Source organism: Hypanus sabinus, chromosome 4 (genome assembly GCF_030144855.1).
Source record: "Hypanus sabinus isolate sHypSab1 chromosome 4, sHypSab1.hap1, whole genome shotgun sequence".
In the NCBI taxonomy this organism is placed as follows: Eukaryota; Metazoa; Chordata; class Chondrichthyes; order Myliobatiformes; family Dasyatidae; genus Hypanus; species Hypanus sabinus.
In genome coordinates, this window is record NC_082709.1 from 71,494,266 (window position 1) to 71,513,223 (window position 18,958).

General features: G+C 42.9%; 1 long non-coding RNA gene across 1 annotated transcript in view; it reads right to left on the reverse strand.

Annotated features, from left to right (window-relative positions):
- LOC132392285 (uncharacterized) overlaps positions 1-18,958 on the reverse strand; it is a 43,962-nt gene that overhangs the window by 383 nt on the left and 24,621 nt on the right. Inside the window, exon 2 of the long non-coding RNA XR_009511483.1 lies at positions 13,328-13,496. This is a non-coding gene — a long non-coding RNA (uncharacterized LOC132392285). The remainder of the gene's footprint in view (positions 1-13,327; positions 13,497-18,958) is intronic.

The following is an 18,958-nucleotide window of genomic DNA, read 5'->3' on the forward strand; positions in this document are numbered from 1 at the left end:
AGGTAGAAATTAAGCTGTTTTTGTAGATGAATGCAAAGGTGTTGCAATTTAGCATCATTGTGACTCCCCATCCACCGATGAATGGATTGAAGATGCACAGTTTTGAGCCTATAGGAAACAAATGGTTCAGATTGATATTCCATTTGCAGTTTACACAGTTACTTTTACAACTTTGGCAACTGAATAAGCATACAACCTGGACTAAGCATGTGTTACCACTTCACACAATACTTAAATAATGGAATGGCATTGGCAATTTTTTAAAGAATGCTTCAATTCCTATTAATCAAGAGATCTTCGAAACATTGTGACAAACACCTAACCCCTATTTGTATTTACTTCAGTACCACTACACATTAGGTCCCAAAGGCTTATTTATTTCAAGTTCCATCACTCTTTCAATCATTTTTTTTTTATTTACATGGTAATAGTTTAGCTGAGTCAGGAAGAAAAGAATCTGACCTGTTGTGCCAGAACTATTTTCTTGAACAAGTCTAATTCTCCGTTCTTTCCTCATCTCCATGGCATTTTACTCGCATGCTACTCTCAATCGATTCCTTCAATCTGTAAGAGTTTATATCCCCTCTTTCTTGCTCTGTTGATGTGTCAGTCCAAATACATCTTAAATGTTAGTATCTCCTTCTATAACTTCAGCTGGCAGCATGTTCTAAGCACATATAACTCTCTGTGTAAAATACTTTCTTTGTAAATATCCTTTAAACTCAACCCCTTTCATCATTAACAACTTCCCTAGTATTTGTCATATCCACCGTGGGATTCAGGCAGGCAAGGCTCACCAGCTGTGGCCAGCAGCTCATCTGGGAGAGGGAAAACTCTGGTCTCAAACCTCCCCTGCCTTGTAGCTACACCCACTCATGGGGAAGGCTTAGGGAGTAAACTTTAAGGAAAATCTGGAGCTGGAGTCCCTAAGACAGTCCTATATTGAGTTCAATGCTGACCAGCGATGCTGCTGGAGCCAAACTGTATCAGTCTCTGCTTTTCCTTTGGATTCATCAGTCATGCGGAAAGAGGGAGCCTGCTATATGGGCAAGAGCTTGCTCTTCACATTGTACTGCCCTGGCTTGTGCAGAACATAGACTGCTCAGCTGGTCAACCCTGACCAATGGAGGGCCTCATACTGGGATAAAGCCTCTAACCACCTACTCTGTCTCTGCCTTTGATAAATTTATAAACTTCTATAATATCACCCCTCAACCTTAGACACTCCAGGAAAAGTTATCCAAGGTTATCCTTATAGCTAATTCTGACCCAGTAATGCTCTTTTGCACCCTCTGCAAAAGCTGTACATTCTTTAATGTGTTGACCAACACCACTCACTGTTCCATATATTTGGCCTAGCTAAAATACAGCTGTAACTTAACATTCCAACTTTCATACTTAACACCATGACTGATGAAAATAAACCTACTTATTTTGTCATTTTCAGGGAGTTTTAGACAGTATCCCAAGGTCCCTCTATAAATCTTGCTATTTACTATATACTTTAAGATTGGAATTTACTTCCCCAATGCAACACTTCAAATTTATTCCAGATTAAATTCCATATGCCATTTCTTTACCCAAAAACTGATCTATAATCTATGACCTCCAATGGCAGAATCTGCAAAAGCTTCAAAGCATACACCACCAAGGATAGCTTCAACTCTGCTGTCACGTGACTATTGAATGGTCTCCCTGTATGGTAAGATGATCCTGATGAGAGTGACACAGAATTAGGTAGCCTTGAGATTTACCATGTGAAAACTAGCAATAGACAAGCAATATGGCTTACACCAGAAAGGAACAGCAAATTAATTAAGATTGGACACTGGTTTGGCTATTTCAGTCATTCCACAAAATGAGTTTGAAAGGTACTTCAAAGATATTAAACTCAAGTCTGCAGATATCCAATGAAAAACTTATCCTGGAGAAAAAAATCATTCCTGTGAGAGTGTCATTTGTAACTAACAAGTCACAGCGGCTTTGTATGTGGTAAAAACAGGAGAGCCAACATTCTGGGGGTGTGATTGGCTGAGACGACTGCAAATTGATGGAAATTCATCTACCGTTTGCATGACACATCCCCAGTAATGAAGCCAACTGAAAGTGAATTAAGAAAAGTACGGGATGATACCAGAGGATTGTTCAAGAATGGCACTGGAAACCACAAACATATCAAGGGTAAAACAGTGTCAGATGAAAATGCCACACCCAATACCATCATCCCCTCAAAACCCAAGTGTTGCAAAGCTGGTTCCTTGTACTGTCTGTGATAAAGTAGCCAGTGAGTTAAATTGCATTGAGGTTGAAGGAATTTTATCCAAGGTTGAGTGGAACCCATGGGCAATGCTTTTTCTTTTGGTCCCAGTAGCCAAGAAGAATGAGTCTGTCTGGATCTGTGGTGATTTTAAGGTCACCATCAACCCAGTACTGAAAGTAGATTAATACCCTCTTCCCAGGATAGAGGATATATTTGTAAACCCTTCTGGAGGAAAACACTTCAGCAAAGTGGACTTAGCTGAGGCCTATCTACAGATGGAGATGGAAGAGTCCAACATATTTCTCATCATTAAAACTCATAAAGGGATTTATTACTATAATAGGCTCATTTTTGGAGTAGTATCTGCCCCTGTACTCTGGCAGAAAGCTGTGGACCAGGTACTGAGAGGCTGCACAAGCAGTCAGTGTTACCTGGATGATATTATTGTTACCAGTAAGGATGGTAAGGAACATCTCTGAAACCTCAAGGCAATGTTAAAAATATTAGAAGATAATGGATTCAGAGCATGATGCAACAAGTATGAATTCTTCCTACCAAGCATCACTTGCTGTGGTCACACCATTGGCACACGTGAATTACACAAGTGGGCTGAGAAAACTCAAGCAGTGGTGGATGCCCCAAGGCCAATGGACGTAACACAGTTGCAGTCCTTTTTAGGATTTGTCAATTACTACAACAGGCTCCTGCCAAAACTGGCTACTGTTCTCCACCCCTTGACTCATTGCTGTAGATCAGTAAGAAATGGACAAAGCAGTGTGAGGTGGCTTTCCAAAAGGTAAAAGGAATGGTGACGTCAGACACTGTACTCGCACACTGTGATCCATGTTGTCCAGTGAAGCTTGCCTATAACACCTCACCTCACAGTATAGGTGCAGTCATGTCACCTGTTCTGAGCGATGGAAGTGAGCGCCCCATAGGGTTTACATCACGTTCCATTATCACTGCAGAGAAAAATTACACACAGATTGACAGAGAGGCCTCAAGACTGGTATGGGGTGTAAAATTTTTCAACCAGTACGTGTATGAGAGAGCGTTTACCCTCGTTACTGATCATCAACAACTAGTTTCCATATTCAATCTACAGAAGGTGTTCCACTAACAGCAGCAGCACAAATGCAGAGATGGGCTCTAGTTCTGGGAGGACACAATTACAAAATGAAATTCAAGTGAACAACTAATCATGGATTGTCCCATTTACCCTTGGAAAAGGAAGTACCAGAAAAAATTACTGAAAATGACATTCCTCTTGATATACTATTCCTTATGCAAATCAGAGGTCTCCCTATTATAGCAGAGATGATCCAAACCAGAAAAGACCCCACACTTCCTCAAGTCTACATAGCCACCCAAAATGGCCAGAGTGGGTAGCAGAAACTCCAGTTCCCCCATTTTTACCAGTGCTGGAATGAACTTGCCCTTGACCGAGGTTACTTTATGTGATGATTGACAGTTGTTGTACCATCCAAGCTGAGAGCTTTAGTGTTGGGTGAGCTACATACTGATTATCTAGGTGTGGTTAAAATGAAAGTGTGGGCTTGAAGTTTTGCCTAGTGGCCTGGGATAGATCAGCAGATTGAGCAGCTTGCCATGCTCTGTGCATCATACCAACATGTCCTGAAGATGCCAAGAGCCTCTCCATCCCTGGCAATGGCCTGCAATGCCCTGGCAGTATATTCAGGTGGATTGTGCTGGACAATTCATGGACCTAAATTTCTTGGTAGTAGTGGATGCAGTTACAAAGTATCCAGAAGTGTTTCCAGTTGCCTCCACTACAAGCGCAGACACTGTTGATGGGTTGAGAAGCCTCTTCTCAAGGAATGGTGTTCCAGAACACTTAGCCAGTGACAATGGACCACAGTTTATGGTAGAACATTTTCAGTCATTCCTGAAAATGAAAGGAATACAAGATATTATGTCTGCACTGTACAACCCAGCTGCAAATGGCTTGGCGAAAAGGTTTGTCCAAAAAATAAAAAACACAATTCATTGATATTGAATCAGAAGCTCACCAATTTCCTCCTTGCATATCACAATGCTACACACTCCACACCCAACAACTCACCAGCTATGCCATTCATGGGTCATCCCAACACTCATGCCTGGATCTCCTCAAATCCAATCTCAGGGCGAGCAGCTGAGGCAAACAGAAGGCTGCTCAAACAAGAAGGTTCAATGTTTCATTTCTAACCAAACAGTCCAGGTGAAGGACTACAGAGGTGATCAAAACTGAGTTCTCTGAAGGAATAAGTGCAGAATTGGACCAGACTCCTACACAGCGGAGATTGCGTCTGATGTTATCTGTGGATGACACACCGATCAGTTGAGGAGAACAGAGTCAATTGTTTGAGAAGAAAGGTGTCCAGAGCTGTCAGAAACACCTCCTTTAGTCCCAGAGTCAACTCCTACAATCAACACAGAGGAGTCACTGGAACCTGAGATTGTTTCACAGCCTTAACTCTCACCTGCCAAGCAGAGTGATCCCCTTGACAGGAAAGATGTTATCCCACAAGAGTAAGAAATCCTCCACAGCTTTGGGCCTGAATAGAACAATTTAAAAACTGACCAATCTGTAGATATCTGTATAAGGACTGTGTATAGTATGCTGTGTATATAGTGGAAATGCATTCTCTGTTGAGTTAAGAGTTTATAGCAAAGCAGGGAGTACTTAATATTTCAGTAATGTTCAAGTAATAATGTAAATATTTTGATGATTAAGCATTATTTATTTGTTTAAGTAATTCATTACAGATTATATATAAAACTATGTGAATTGCATATGTCATGAAACTACATGTGAAAAGTGCGCACCTCACTTAAAGTAGGGAGTGAAGACTCATCTATTGGTTCTCTTTTTTTCATTTGAATTAGTTCAACGTTTTGAAGTTACAAAACATAACAGTAAGGATAAGTAAGGTGGCAGGAGATGAGGTGAGGGCAGATTCTGGGAAATGGATGAGAGATAGATGAGCACAGAAACAGTGGTAGAGGAAGGGAAATTTTGTTCTTTGAAGAAGGAGAACGTCTCAGGTGTTCTCAAAAGGAAAGCCTCCTCCAGAGAACAGAACTGGTGGAGATGGAGGAACTGAGAAAAGTGAATGGCATTTTTACAATTGACAGATTAGGAAGTCAAAATATGGTAGCTCTGAGAGTCTGTAGCTTTATCAAAGATATCAATAGATAGTCTGTTCACAGAGATGGAGACAGAGAGATCAAAAAGGGGAGAGAGGTGTCAGAAATGAACCAAGTGAATTTAAAGTCAGGGTGGAAGTTGGAGCCAAAGTTGAGAAAATTGACAAGGTCAGCATGAAGCAGCCTCAATAAATTTGTCAGTGCAGCTCAAAAAGTGTTGGGGGATGTTAGCAGTGAAGACTTGGACATGGCTGGTTAACATTGCCAACAAAAAGGCAGGTATTGCTGGGGCTTATGCAGCTGCCCATGGGTCTGGAGAAAGTGGCAGAAGCTGGAAGAGAAATAGATGCACCTGAGAATCAGTTCGCCAAATAGAGGAGGGAGGTGGTGGAAGGGAACTGGATAGGTCTGTTCTGTAAACAAATGTGAAGAGCTTTACGGTAGGAACGCAAAGGGACTGGACATCCATAATGAAAATAAGGCAGTCAGGGACAGGGAACTGAAAATTGTTGAAGAGATCAAGAGCGTGTGAAAAGTTACAGATGAAGGTGGGAGGGGACTGAACCAAAGGGAGTCAGACACGAGTCCAGTGGGACAAGAGGAAGCAGAAACAATGAGCCTTCCCAGACATCCTGGCTTGTGGATCTTGGGTAAAAGGTAGAAACGAGCTGTGCTGAATAAGGGAACTGTGAGGATGGTGGTGGAGGATGAAAGATGAGATTGGTAATGGTGCAGCAGACAATGGCCTGATGATTCTGAATGGGGTCTACTTCAAGAGGGGACTACGAGTAGGTGTCTGAGAGGTGCCGTCTGGCCAGTTGATTTAAGATTAGCTTTATTTGTCGTCAAATCAAATCAACGAAAATTGTACTGGAGCCAGTCTGCAAGCGTGGCCATGTTTCTGCCACCAACATAGCATGCCCACAACTTACTAACCCTAACCAAGCATCGTTAAAACTTGGAAGGAAACTGAAACTCCTCGAGGAAGCCAATACAGTCATGGGAAGAATTTACAAACTCCTTTCAGACAGCAGGTATTTGAACACTGATCTTACAGTTGACACTGTGATGGCGTTATGCTGACAGCCACAGTGTCACCATTTGTAGAATGTCATCAATGTGAAGCAACTACACCGAGTGCGGGAATAGCATGATCAAATGTTGAATCGACAGAAACGTGACTGGTGAAGAAACCACTGCGAAAGATAATTTGACCACAACTGGATCAAAGTTCAAAGTAAATTTACTCTCAATGTGCACACGTATCACAATATATTACTCAGAGATTCATTTTCTTGCATCATAGTAAATACGAATAAACACAAGAACCAATGAAAAACTGCACATAATGAAGATAGACAAACCAATGTGCAAAAGACAAATAATTGTGCAAATACAAAAGAGAAAACAAAACAATAATAAATAAACAAATACATAATAAATAAATCGATAGATAGATAGATAGATAGATAGATAAATAAGCAAGCAAGTGAGCGAGCAAATTCAGGAAGATGAGTCATACTTATGAGCCCATAAGTTGTGGAGTCAGTTCAGTGTTGGGGTGAGTAAAGTTATCTCCTCTGGTGCCTGATGGTTAGGCAGTAATAACTGTTCGACAACCTGGTGTTGTGGGTCCTGAGACTCCCGTTCCTTCTTCCTGATGACAGCAGCGAGAGGAGAGCATGCCCTGGGTGGTGGAGGTACCTGACGATGGATGCTGCTTTCCTGCGACAACATTCCTGGTAGATGTGCTCAGTGGTGCTATTGGAAACTTGATATTTTTGATCCGAGGTTCTTCAGAAGTCAAGAATGAAGCATAAAACTTGTTGCTTATGATGTGAAAGGGAAAAGAACAAAAGGTAAAGAGAACAAACCAAACTCTGGTTGCTCCTCATATACCAGTTTGCTAACTCCGTTGAGTTCCATACATAACAGACTTGCTGTTTAAATTCCATTGCTCAAACCAACTGATAAGAAAGCCCCCATACAATTAATGCAATATCCACAACTGCAACCAAAACTGAAAACCAGCATAAGAAAGGTAAACTACAAGGAAAATGACAATTACACAGTCTAGTCCGACAGTGGGAAGAGATTTACCTGTGATGGACTGGGCTGTACCCATTACTTTTCATGGGACATTCATGTTTCAATACCAGGCCGTGGCGCAGCCAGTCGATATCAGGAAGGATGAGAGCATAAGAAGGGTGCTGGGCACTGGAGGGACCATAGTGAAAACCTTCCTGTACATGGACAATGTCATCATCTTCTGTACAGGTATGAGTTCAGGTTGATCAGCATCTGCAACCAGTCTGAGTTGGCGTTCAGGGCTAGGGTTAACCGCACAAAAAGAGAGGCCATGCTCTTTAGTAACTAACCTGACCGAGCCGGTGTCCCCTTCACCATCAGGTCTAATTATGTGAAGGTGCTGGGGGGGATTTGGTTCGGAAGGGCAGCAAGTATTAGCTAGAGAGCACTGGGAAGGTAAAACAGAAATTAGGACTGTGGTGAGGGTGCTTCTTATAGTTAACTGGGAAGAAACAGGTCATCAGGCGTGGGCTGCTGTACTCGTTTAGGTTCATCTGGGGATCCAAGATGAAACAGGCTAGATGGATCACAATACACAAGTCGCTGAATGATGGGGCAAAAACATACTCTCACACTGATGACCATATTTGTGTTTGGTTGCATCAGGCTGTACGTGGGCACCAAATAACACAATATGCCAAGGGTCTAACTGTCTCCAGTGTTGCTCAGGATGGGTCTGGTCCTGCTGTTATGCCAGGGCCCAGACAGCTGGACATTGCCGCACTACCTGTCCTTCGTGGAAAACTTTTTCCCAACCAATACCTTTGATGACAAGTTCATCAGGCAGTGGTCAGCACAGAACATCTGGCAGACACTGCAGGAGAAGGACTTGATGGGCACAGTGGGGTGGTTTCCTGAGCAGATTGTCCAGGCTATCTGGCAGAATGCCTCACCACTAGGCCTCACCAACAGGTACCAACTTGCCCAGCTGGGGCTGAGAGGGGCCCTGCTAGTCTGATCCTTCCTGCATGCCCAAAGCATCACTCCTACAGTGTGCTGCCCAAGGACGATTGTAGTGAGGAAGATACCACCTCTTTGCAGACTGGAGGTTTGCAAAGAGAGTGTGGAGAAAGATCCATAGTACTGTGTTGTTTTTCATCCCATGCAGCTGTGTGACAGATGATTCTCCGATCTATGGACTGTTCCCAGGGACACACACAGAGATGAACATCAAGTGCTGCTGGCAGATAATCAACTCAGTGAAAGACGTTCTTCAGTCTGCCCAAAGCTTGTTGCTCTGCCAGCACATCAAGATGTCTGTGGAGGAAAACTGTCGACTGGGATGCTTCAGGCTGTGGGAGTACATGCTGAGGCTTGGTGCAGCTGTCACGACGACTCGGTGGGGAAAGACCACAGTTCTCCAACTAGAGAGAGGGTCTGGGTTGGTGGAGGAATCCCCTCAATGATTATGGTAACAGTCTACCACGGCAGAGTGCAACATGAGTGGCTGCGGTGCTATTGATGTGTATAAATGCAATAGGACTGTACGGAAAGCACTGACTACCAATGCAAAGAAGGATAAGGCATTGAATGGTTTATTTTTGTAAATAGTTTTTATTATGAATAAAGTTTACTTTGATAAAAAGAACAGTTAGTACACACTCCATTGTGCATCTATAGAAGTTTGTCTGATTTAGCTGACATTCCGAACCTTTGCAAACTTCCAAGAAAGTAGAGGTGCTGCCATGCCTTCCTTGTAATACTCACTGACTTATTGGCTGTTATGCCGCTGGCATTTAGGGCAGCAATGAAGGTTCTCCATCTCTGTCCATTCTTGCCGATTTTCCCTATTGTGGTTTAGGGACCTCACTTCTGCCCTTACGGTATGGCGTCAAATTGGCTTCAGTCTCCCGTGTTTCCCCTACCTTCCAGGAGTCTAATGAAGTGTTGTCTTCATGACCTCTCTTGTCATGACTTGCACAATTCATCTCCAGTGTTTCCTGTTGATGATTGCAGCCGTGTCCTCTTGATGACACTGAAAGAGTAGGGGTGTGGTCAGAGATCTTTCTCAGCCAGAAAATACAGAGGCTCTTCTGAAGGCTCATGGTGTGGAACCATGACAGCTCGGCAAAGGCCGCTGACTGTCATACGCCAGCATTCTGACCTGTACAAGAGTGGAGAGAACACAGCTCTGGGGGTAGAGCTTCACCTTGGTACCCTACTTCAGTCGATCCCCATATGTTGCTTATTGATCTGAAGACATTTCTAGCATCGCTAAGTCTGAACTGGTCCCACCACCCTGTGAAATGAAGCTGCCCAGGTAGGTGAATCTACCTGTGCTGAGTAAGTCAATGCCATGTACCTTGATGAGAGGAGAAGACTCTACATTGAGGATCATGTTCTCATTCTATCTCTGGCTGACTCTGAATCCTACCTGTGCCAAAGGTACACAGGCACTGAGATTTCTTGTGTAAGTGCTGGTGTGTATGTGACAGTAATGCGAGGTCATCCACAACGTCAAGGTTTTAGGAATCCACCTAATGCTTCACTACAGGAAGGATGTAGATACTATAGAGAGGGTGCAGAGCAGATTTACAAGGATGTTGCCTGGATTGGGGAGCATGCCTTATGAGAATAGGTTGAGTGATGGAGGATGAGGGGTGACCTGATAGAGGTGTATAAGATGATGAGAGGTCTTGAACACGTGGATAGCCACAAGTGTTTTTTTCCCCAGGGTTGAAATGCCTAACACAAGGGGCATAGTTTTAAGGTGCTTGGAAGCAGGTACAGAGGGGATGTCAGGAGCAAGTTTTCACACAGAGAGTGCACTGCTGGTGACGGTGGTGGAGGTGGATGCAATAGGGTCTTTTAAGAGATTCTTAGATAGGTACATGGAGCTTAGAAAAATGGAAGGCTATGCGCTAGGGAAATTCCAGGCAATTTCTAGAGTAGGTTACATGATCAGCACAACGTTGTGGGCCGAAGGGCCTGTAATGTGCTGTAGATTTCTACGCTCTACGTTCTAATGCTTCCTTGCTTTGTTTACCTCATAACCCAGTCAGTCACCAGGTTAAATCATATTGCCGACATCGCACAGCCTTTTCTCACTTCTGTCTTGAGCTCAAAGCTCAGTCCTCAGCTGTGCAGGTGAAATTAGCATAGAAGCTCTGTATAAGCTGGACAATTTTGGAAGGGATCCCATATGATGTGAGAATTCATCAGAACCTCTCCCTATAGTTGCCTCTTCAAAGTCCACAAAATTTATAGACAGTTGTCTCTGCCACTCTGTGCACTGCTCTATGATGTTGTCAGCATGAAAATCTGATCAACACAGCCTTTGTTTCTCCTGAAGCCAGCTTGCCCCTTCCTGAAGCACACATTAACAACATCTGTAATCCATTGGACAATGACTTTGGTGAGGATCTTGCTGGTATCTGACAAGAGTGTGATGCCTCTCCAGCTGTTGCAATCACTTTGCTCTCCTTTCATGGGGATTCTCACAATAACTCACTTTGTCTGGTCCTCGGGTATCGTCCCCATTTCCCGATTATAGTTGCAGGATGGCTCCGCTTTGAACAGTTCTTGCACTTCCTCAGTCGTCAAAAGCAGACCATTCTTATTTCTCACAGGACCACTGGATCTGGCCTGGAACTTCCCACATACCAATCTTGAAATCTTGTATATACTGTATTTCCCTGATCACCTCAAATGCCTGTTACTTCAGCTTTCACTGCAAGGTCTTCCATGTAGCTTCCCTTACCCTTTCTTACAAATCTCTTCACTTTGTTAGCTTTTGTGTATGCTTGTTTGAAGCTTCACTTAAATGTGTTGACTTTGCATCTAACATTTTCTTCTTAATTTTTCGTCTTTCTTCTAAGGCTGTCCATATTTAGTGCTGTATCCATTCTTTGGTATCCTTTTCAGCTCTGTGTACTAGACAAGCCTCACTGACTCCTTGAAGACTGAGGCAATACATTTCCACCTGTGTCAATCTTGTCTACTGATACAACCCCGTCAAAGTCGTGCAAGGCCTGAAATCTTTTCTTAAGCTGAATGGTGAAGACAAATGTCACACTAGTGTCCTTGAGCTTCTCAACATCAAAACGTCTTTGTACAAGTGTTCTAATTCCAGTGCTTCTCAACTTAAGTTTCATCACTGCTACAGCAAGGTGGTGATCATTTCAAGTATCTGCTCTCCCTTTGCCTTTACACCCTGCAAAGACTGTCTCCACATACCATTGATCATTCAATGGTCAATCTGCTTCTTGTCATGTCCATTGGGTGTTAAACCATCTCAGCTTGTGGATTTCACAGTATAGAAAGATGGTTCCTCCTATTACCAGATTGTCATGGTACAGAATTCCACCAGTCTTTCAGCATTGTTATTCATCATTCCACATCCATACATGCCCGTGACCATAGTGAAGTGTGAGTTGGTGTTTCCTACTTTGGCATTTAGACGATGATTATGTCATGGTGTGGGGTTAACTCTACCTCAGACTGCAGCTGTTCGTAGAAGACGTCCTTTTCTTCAATGTCACTATCATTAGTTGGAGCATAACACTGGATCACTATCATGTTCACTTGCTTCACTCTCAGCCTGACTCTCATCAGCCTACAGTTGACTGGTTTCCACTCCAGCAAGCACTTCTCAAAGCCCTTCTTCAAAGTGACAGCTACACCATCATGACGCTGATCATCTTCTCTTCGTGGGTATAAAACTGTTCCACTAGTTGCTGCCTTTAGTCTGCCAGACCCCATCCATCTGCTGTCACTGATGCCCAGTATATGTAGGTTGTAGTGACGCATTACTGTAGTTATTTGTGCTAGCTTATCAGTGTTGTACATGGTTCATACATTCCAAAAGTGAATTTTGGTCTTGGTACTGGTAATGTTCAAGGTTTCCTTCATTGTGCCAATAGCTGCCTCTTGGTTTTCACTACTGTCAGCCATTCAAGTCCCAGGTCGAGAGTCAAGAATACTGTCACACACAGATATAGAATTCTTCATTGCTGTTTCCGTGACAATTTTTTTGACCAGTTAGGGTTCTTAGCCCTGAGCTGAACACCCAAACCTGGAGGACCAGTGGATATCTCTTAGTCTGGCCTCTACCCTTTGACCTGTTTGGGATGGGTGACCCTACCAAGAACTAAAGCACAAGGCCCTGACTCCAGCCAACATAGCTTTCCGGCTCATTGAGACATGCAAGCCTCCAAACCCTATGACAAGGTCATGGTTCTCTTGGAGGCTTCTTTGTAATGGCACTTCCATACTGGGCCCAGGACAACGATATGATATGATAATGCTGAGGAATTTAAACATTGCTGGTCCTCTCCACCTCTGATCCCCTGATGAAGACTGGCTCATGGATCTCCAGTTTCCTCCTCTTGTGCTGAATGAGCAGCTCTTTGGTTTTGCTGATGTTGAGTAAGAGGTTGCTGTTGTGGTACCATTCAGCCAGATTTTCAACCTCCCTCCTATATGCTGATTCATCACCACATTTGATTCAGCCAGCAACAGTGGTGTCTTCAGCTTAAATGTGGCACTGGAGCTGTACTTAGCCTCACAGTGGTAAGTGTAAAGTGAGTAAAGCAAGGGGTTAAGCACACAGCCTTGCGGCACATTTGCGCTGATGGTGATTGTGGAGATGTTGTTGCCAATCCAAGTGTAACTCTCGCTTCAACTAGCGGCTTAGTATAGGGGGTGTTAGCCCCCGGCTCGGCCAAACTTCAGAAATCTTGTTTGGGTGGATGCTGTGTGATGTATCCTCTGTTACAAATCAGTACCACGAAATAACAAACAGTACACAATATGTGATTAAATGATTGAGATCGATAATTCTTAATTTGACTCTATGGTTAGTAAAGAAACAAAAATAAGAAAAAGTACCTGTTCTCATGAAACAGTCTAATGCGCAAACGTTGGAGCTCACTGAACTGCCGGTTGTCCACCATCGACCTCCTCCAATCGTTGCTGACCTTCGGACCCTCACTCCAAGACCACTCTGTCCGGCGGTCTACCAACTCTTTCCATTTGCGTCTTCTCTCCTTATCTCTCCCTGCAAAAGACCATGAAAATCTCTCTTTCAGACTCACAAGAAAGAATGACATTTCTCTCATTGGATAGCCCCCGCATTCCAAAACCCCATTATCTCTAGACATAACCCAAATAGTGCTGCTACAGAGAAACCATTACATTAGCAGTGAAACCTTACAGCATGTTACACAAACTAAATGGGGCCTGCAAGTAAGGAAAACAAAGATTGAGTTGCACAAAGAAGAATACCTACAGGAACAGGTAGAATAACATGTAGTTCACTGAAGAGCTAAACGGCTATTAAATGTTGGTATTCCCAATATTTAAAAATGGAGAGAATTACTACTAATTCATTAAGTCACCTTTTAGAAAAAAAGTGGTTCCCAATCGTCCACATTCCATGTAATTTCTTCCTCCACTGACAAACAGTTGCTACAGAGTGTAGAATATATACAACTTCCTATTTTTTTCAGTAACCACCAAAACTGTGAACTCATCGGACAATGGTGACAGGCAGGTGGAGACCATCACAAGTTCCCTCTTAATTCCCAAACCATCCGGGTTTGCAAGTAGATCACTGATCCTTCAACTATGACATTCGGAACGTAAAGAAATAGGATCAAGATTAGACTATACAAATTTTTGGTTCACAACAATCCAAAAAATAATCTTGGCCTTGGATATTTTCAGATGATCAGCCTCCATACTTCTGTAGGGCTCTCAGTACCATTAACTGTGGTGTTAGCCTGATGCTACAGGCCAACAAAATGGCTTCTCTGTAATGTTACTTAATGCTGTAATGGGTTTCTGCAGCTGGAATGTTTGGGTTATAACTGCAGATAAGAGGGGAACTAACCAATAGAGTATTGTTATGCTATCTTGTATGTGTGAGCTGAACAGGAGTTCGCAGTCTCTTTTGGGAGGTGAGTGAGGAGGATGAATGTGTGAGGAGTGGACAACGGTTCCAGGGCCGCAGATACTGAATGTCGGCGGTTCAGATGGTGGCAGAAGGCTCGGAAGGTCATTGTGGATGGAACCGGAGGTGTGAGCTCCAACATATTAAAATATTATTTGCACAATCTGATAAACCTATTGATTTGGCGCCTTTAGGTTATCTGTTTCTACTAACCCATCACTAAGAAATAACTATAAAGTTGTAATTATTTCCTCGCCTTTGGTGTATTGTCTGGTATTTGTATTGCAAGTGTGTACTGGGGGGGCACTACACCATATTTACACCAACATATCGCCCTGGGGGGGTGACAGCAGTTCACCCAAGGTGATTGGGGGTAAATTGGGGGCACAGATACTACACTTCCATTCTGGGTCTATCAGCCAGAACAAACTACAGCAGTATCTTCATCAGGCAAACTATAGTGACTTTACATGGGGCTCTCAAAAACCTTACAAAAGGTGATTAGGTCAGGATAACAACTACACTCTTGCCAGGGATGTTAAACTTTTATAATTTAATTTTTAAAGGACTAGGTATTTCCTTGCTTTGATCTGTAGTCAGCAGGAAAATAAAGAGATGCAGAAAAGGCAATGTTGCTGTATAAACTCATTTAGTGAATTCAATTGATGTTTAGTGGTGAGCTATGTTGAAAGAGTACAAGATGGTGTTAGTCGTTGAACCTCCAGGGACAACAGTAATAAGCTGAGATCAGAGATTATTCCTAAATTTTGATATAACTGAGCAAATGCAAGTAAGAGCTATCCCAGACAGAGTGGAAAATCATAAATGAATGTAACTGTGCGCTAACAGAAGCTGCCTAAACACTAAGAAAGTCAAAAAATAACAACCCACAATATTCATAATAAATAATTAATTATTTAGGTTTGATCTAGAGCATTAGCAAAGAAGGAATCACATTAAAATTACATGAAACTTGGACTTAGATTCTGGAATGAAGAAAACGCTAGGACTGCATTTCTAATACATCCCTGAAAGTGAGAGAAGGAGGCTTTTTTAAAGAAGTGGATCATGGGTCAAGATTTGAATTGGAGACATACATTAACAAACGGGATGGAGTCATCTGCATCTACAATGAGAGAGGATGGGTGGTCAGTCATTTAGAGAAAAGCAAGTCAAAGCAGCAACGGATTAGTGTAACAAGCTCAGAAAGGGTATATAACAGGGGAGATGGAAGAGAAATACCAAAGTAAACACTGGAGTCAGTCAAAAGCCTAAGAGGATTGGTGACACTGGACTATCAGTTGCAACCCCTTTTCTCTAACTACAGGCTACTATATAATGTGTTTTCTTCCTGTTAACTCTTTGCTACAGGGAGGCAAGTTTTACCAAATCCCTTCTGTCATTTTTTTTTTTGGTAGAATCTGTAAACAAAGCTCCGATCTCCTCTTTCAGGTTGACTTAAAGTATTCCAAACATTACTTTGAAGGAATTGTATCTTGTGTCTTAGCCAAAACTCATAGATTCACCATTGACAAAACCCATTTTTAAGTAATTATCACATTTTTGTTTGTACGGATTTGCTGGACACTTTGAGTTGCAAGTAGGCTGTCACATTTCCTCCAGCAGAGCCTTGATTCTTCTTCAAAAGTATTCTGGAGGCTCTTAGTGAAGACCAGAAAATACTGTGATTAGATTAGAGAATCAAAGGTCTAGGGATAAAAAGGAATTGTAGGAACTAAGCAAGAGTTAAAAATAGTACCAGAAAAGTCAGTGAGCATTTGTGCTAATAAATGCTAGAGCCAATGATTTGTAGTTCTGAATGAGGAGGATTTACAGATAATGAATGCTCCTATCATCATCTTCCAATTTCTAATAATTGTTAAATTGAATTGTTTCTCTGGATTGGCAGCAGATGGGCGATAACAAGTGTGAACTGCCCACACCACCCCCCAGTCCACAGGAAAAAGTTTGAGACAGAAAAAAGTCAACTACTAACCTCTTAGCCTAGTGTTAATTACAGGGAAATGCTAGAATACATAATGCAAAAACCAGGAACGGGGTCATCTATTGTATCTGGTGTTCCCAGTGTGGCTTACTCTACATTAGTGATATAGATTGGAAGACCCCCCTGTAGGATATAATCATTCCGTCCATGACAAGGATGATTTACTGGAGGCCAGCCATTTTATTCTATTCTCCATTTTCATTCTAATAAGTTAGTCCATGGCCTCCTCTGCTGCCACAAAGAGGCCAAGCTCAAATTGAAGGCACAATACCTCATATTCCATTTGGATAACCTCCAAGCTGATGACATGAACATCAATTTCTCCAACTTCTGTTAATATCTCTTCCCTTGCCCTTCTTTCCTTTTCCAGTCCCCATTCTGGTTCCCCTCTTACCCCTTCCTCCTTCTCCATGGTCCACTCTCCTCTCCTATCATATTCCTTCTCCTTTAGCCCTTTACAATTTCCACCTATCATCTCCCAGTTTCTTAGTTCATTCCTCCCTCCACCACCCACTCATCTTCCCCCTCACATGGCTTCACCTATCAAGTCTGTACTCCTTCCTTCACCTTCCCCCACCTTCATGTTCTGGTTTCTTACACCTTTCTTTCCAGCCCTAATGAAGAGTCCCCTCTCTTTATTCCTCTCCATAGATGCTGCCTGGCCTATTGAATTCCTGCAGCATTGTGTCTGTTACTCAGGATTTTCAGCAGTTGCAGAATCTCTTTTGTTAACCAAGAACCTTGAAAAAAGACCATTGATTTATGAAAAGAACACCATTTTTGACTAATAAATTGGAATTATTTGAAGATGTGTCAAGTGGAATAGATAAGTAGGATGTACTATATTTGGCTTTTTGGAAAGCGCGCGAGATTCACAATCTAGATGAGAACACATGGGTTTAAGGATAACATGGTAACATGGATTGAGAGTTGATTATAGAAAGAAAGCAAAGTGTGAAAATAAATGTATAATTCTCAAGTTAGCAGTTTAGCCAGAGACAAGATGTCAAGCATCCTGTCGGATATTCTGACTAGAAAGGTTAGTTTCAGGGAATCTTCTCTTCCTGACAAGCTGGATAGCTTTTACACATGATTTTGTTGCACGGCACAATGTACCAGTGAGAAAGGCTCTTCCCCCCCACCCCCGGAGGAGCAGGAATTCTGTCTGGATGCAGCTAATGTGAGATAGACCCTACCGAGCGTCAACACATGTAGAGCTGCGGGACCTGATAACACACCTGTTTGGTACTGAGGAACTGTGCAACCCAATTAACAGAGGTTTGCATAGACACCTTCAAAGACATCTCTAGGACAGTCCACTGTCCTTGTAGGCTTCGAGGAAGCACCATCATCCCAATGCCCAAGAAGGTGACAGTAACCTCAATGACTACCTTCCAGAAGCAATAATGAAGTGCTTTGAGCAGCTGCTTATGGATCATATTGAGTCCCACCCCTTGGAAGCTGGTGAGTAAATTGTCCTGGGTCTCTCTGTACCTGGACCTTGGACTTCTTATCAGAAAGACTGCAGTCAGTCTGAGCTGGCAACAATATCTGTAGCTCCATCACACTGAGCACCGGCACCCATGGAGTTGCACGCTCAGCCCGCTGCCGTAAAATCTACAGACGCATAACTCTGCCGCTAGATCCAGTTCAAACCAAAGCAAGTTCACAGTAGCATCTGGCCTCGTCAACAATAACAAGATGGTACACAAAGAGGAGGTAGAGCAGCTGTTAGAATGGTGTGAGGACAACAATTTGAATCTCAATGTGGAATTTAGGAAGGTGCAGGCCTGACCACTGCTCGTTGTACACACACAGCTCCTTCATGGAGAGTCAGGAGCACCAAGTTTAAAAATTGCACATAATGGACGATCTCACCTGGTCCCGCAACAAAAACTCTAAAAAAAACTGCAATAGTATCTCCACTTCTTGAGGATATTGAGATGAGCAAGCCCCCCCCCACCCCACCCCCATCCAACCAGCTCCCATTCTAACAAATTTTTATGGGAGTCCTGACCAGCTGCATCAGCATTTCATATGAGAACTGCAAGGCATCTGACCACCCAACAACGCATTACATCGGCTGCGTAAGTCTAGGGAAGACAATCTCCGGCCTCGCCAAACATGGGAAATTGAAGTGCAAGTCCCCCAAATCCCCCTGTTTGTGTGGAGGCTGTGTGCTTTGTTACCCTATTACCATGAAATAACAGACTGCACATCGCATACAGTACAAGATTTACCTTTATAATTCTTAATTTGACTACAGGGTTAGTGAAGAAAAAGCAAAAAAGGAAAAGAGCCCATTTTAATGAAACAGTTTAACGTGCACAAGTTGGAGCTCATGGTTTCCCCTTCTCCAATCCTCCTTTGATCTCCCCAGGCCTTGTTAACTCACAGTCCCGCTCCAGGTCGACTCCTATGACTTCTCTCCAAAGTCTTCTCTCTTCTCTCCCAACAAAGCCACCAAGCCTGACCTTAGTGTCCCTCATTGGAGAAACCTCCCCTAAATCTAGACCTCCTAATTGGACGGGATACAATTTTCTTGTCTCTTATCTTCAACAGT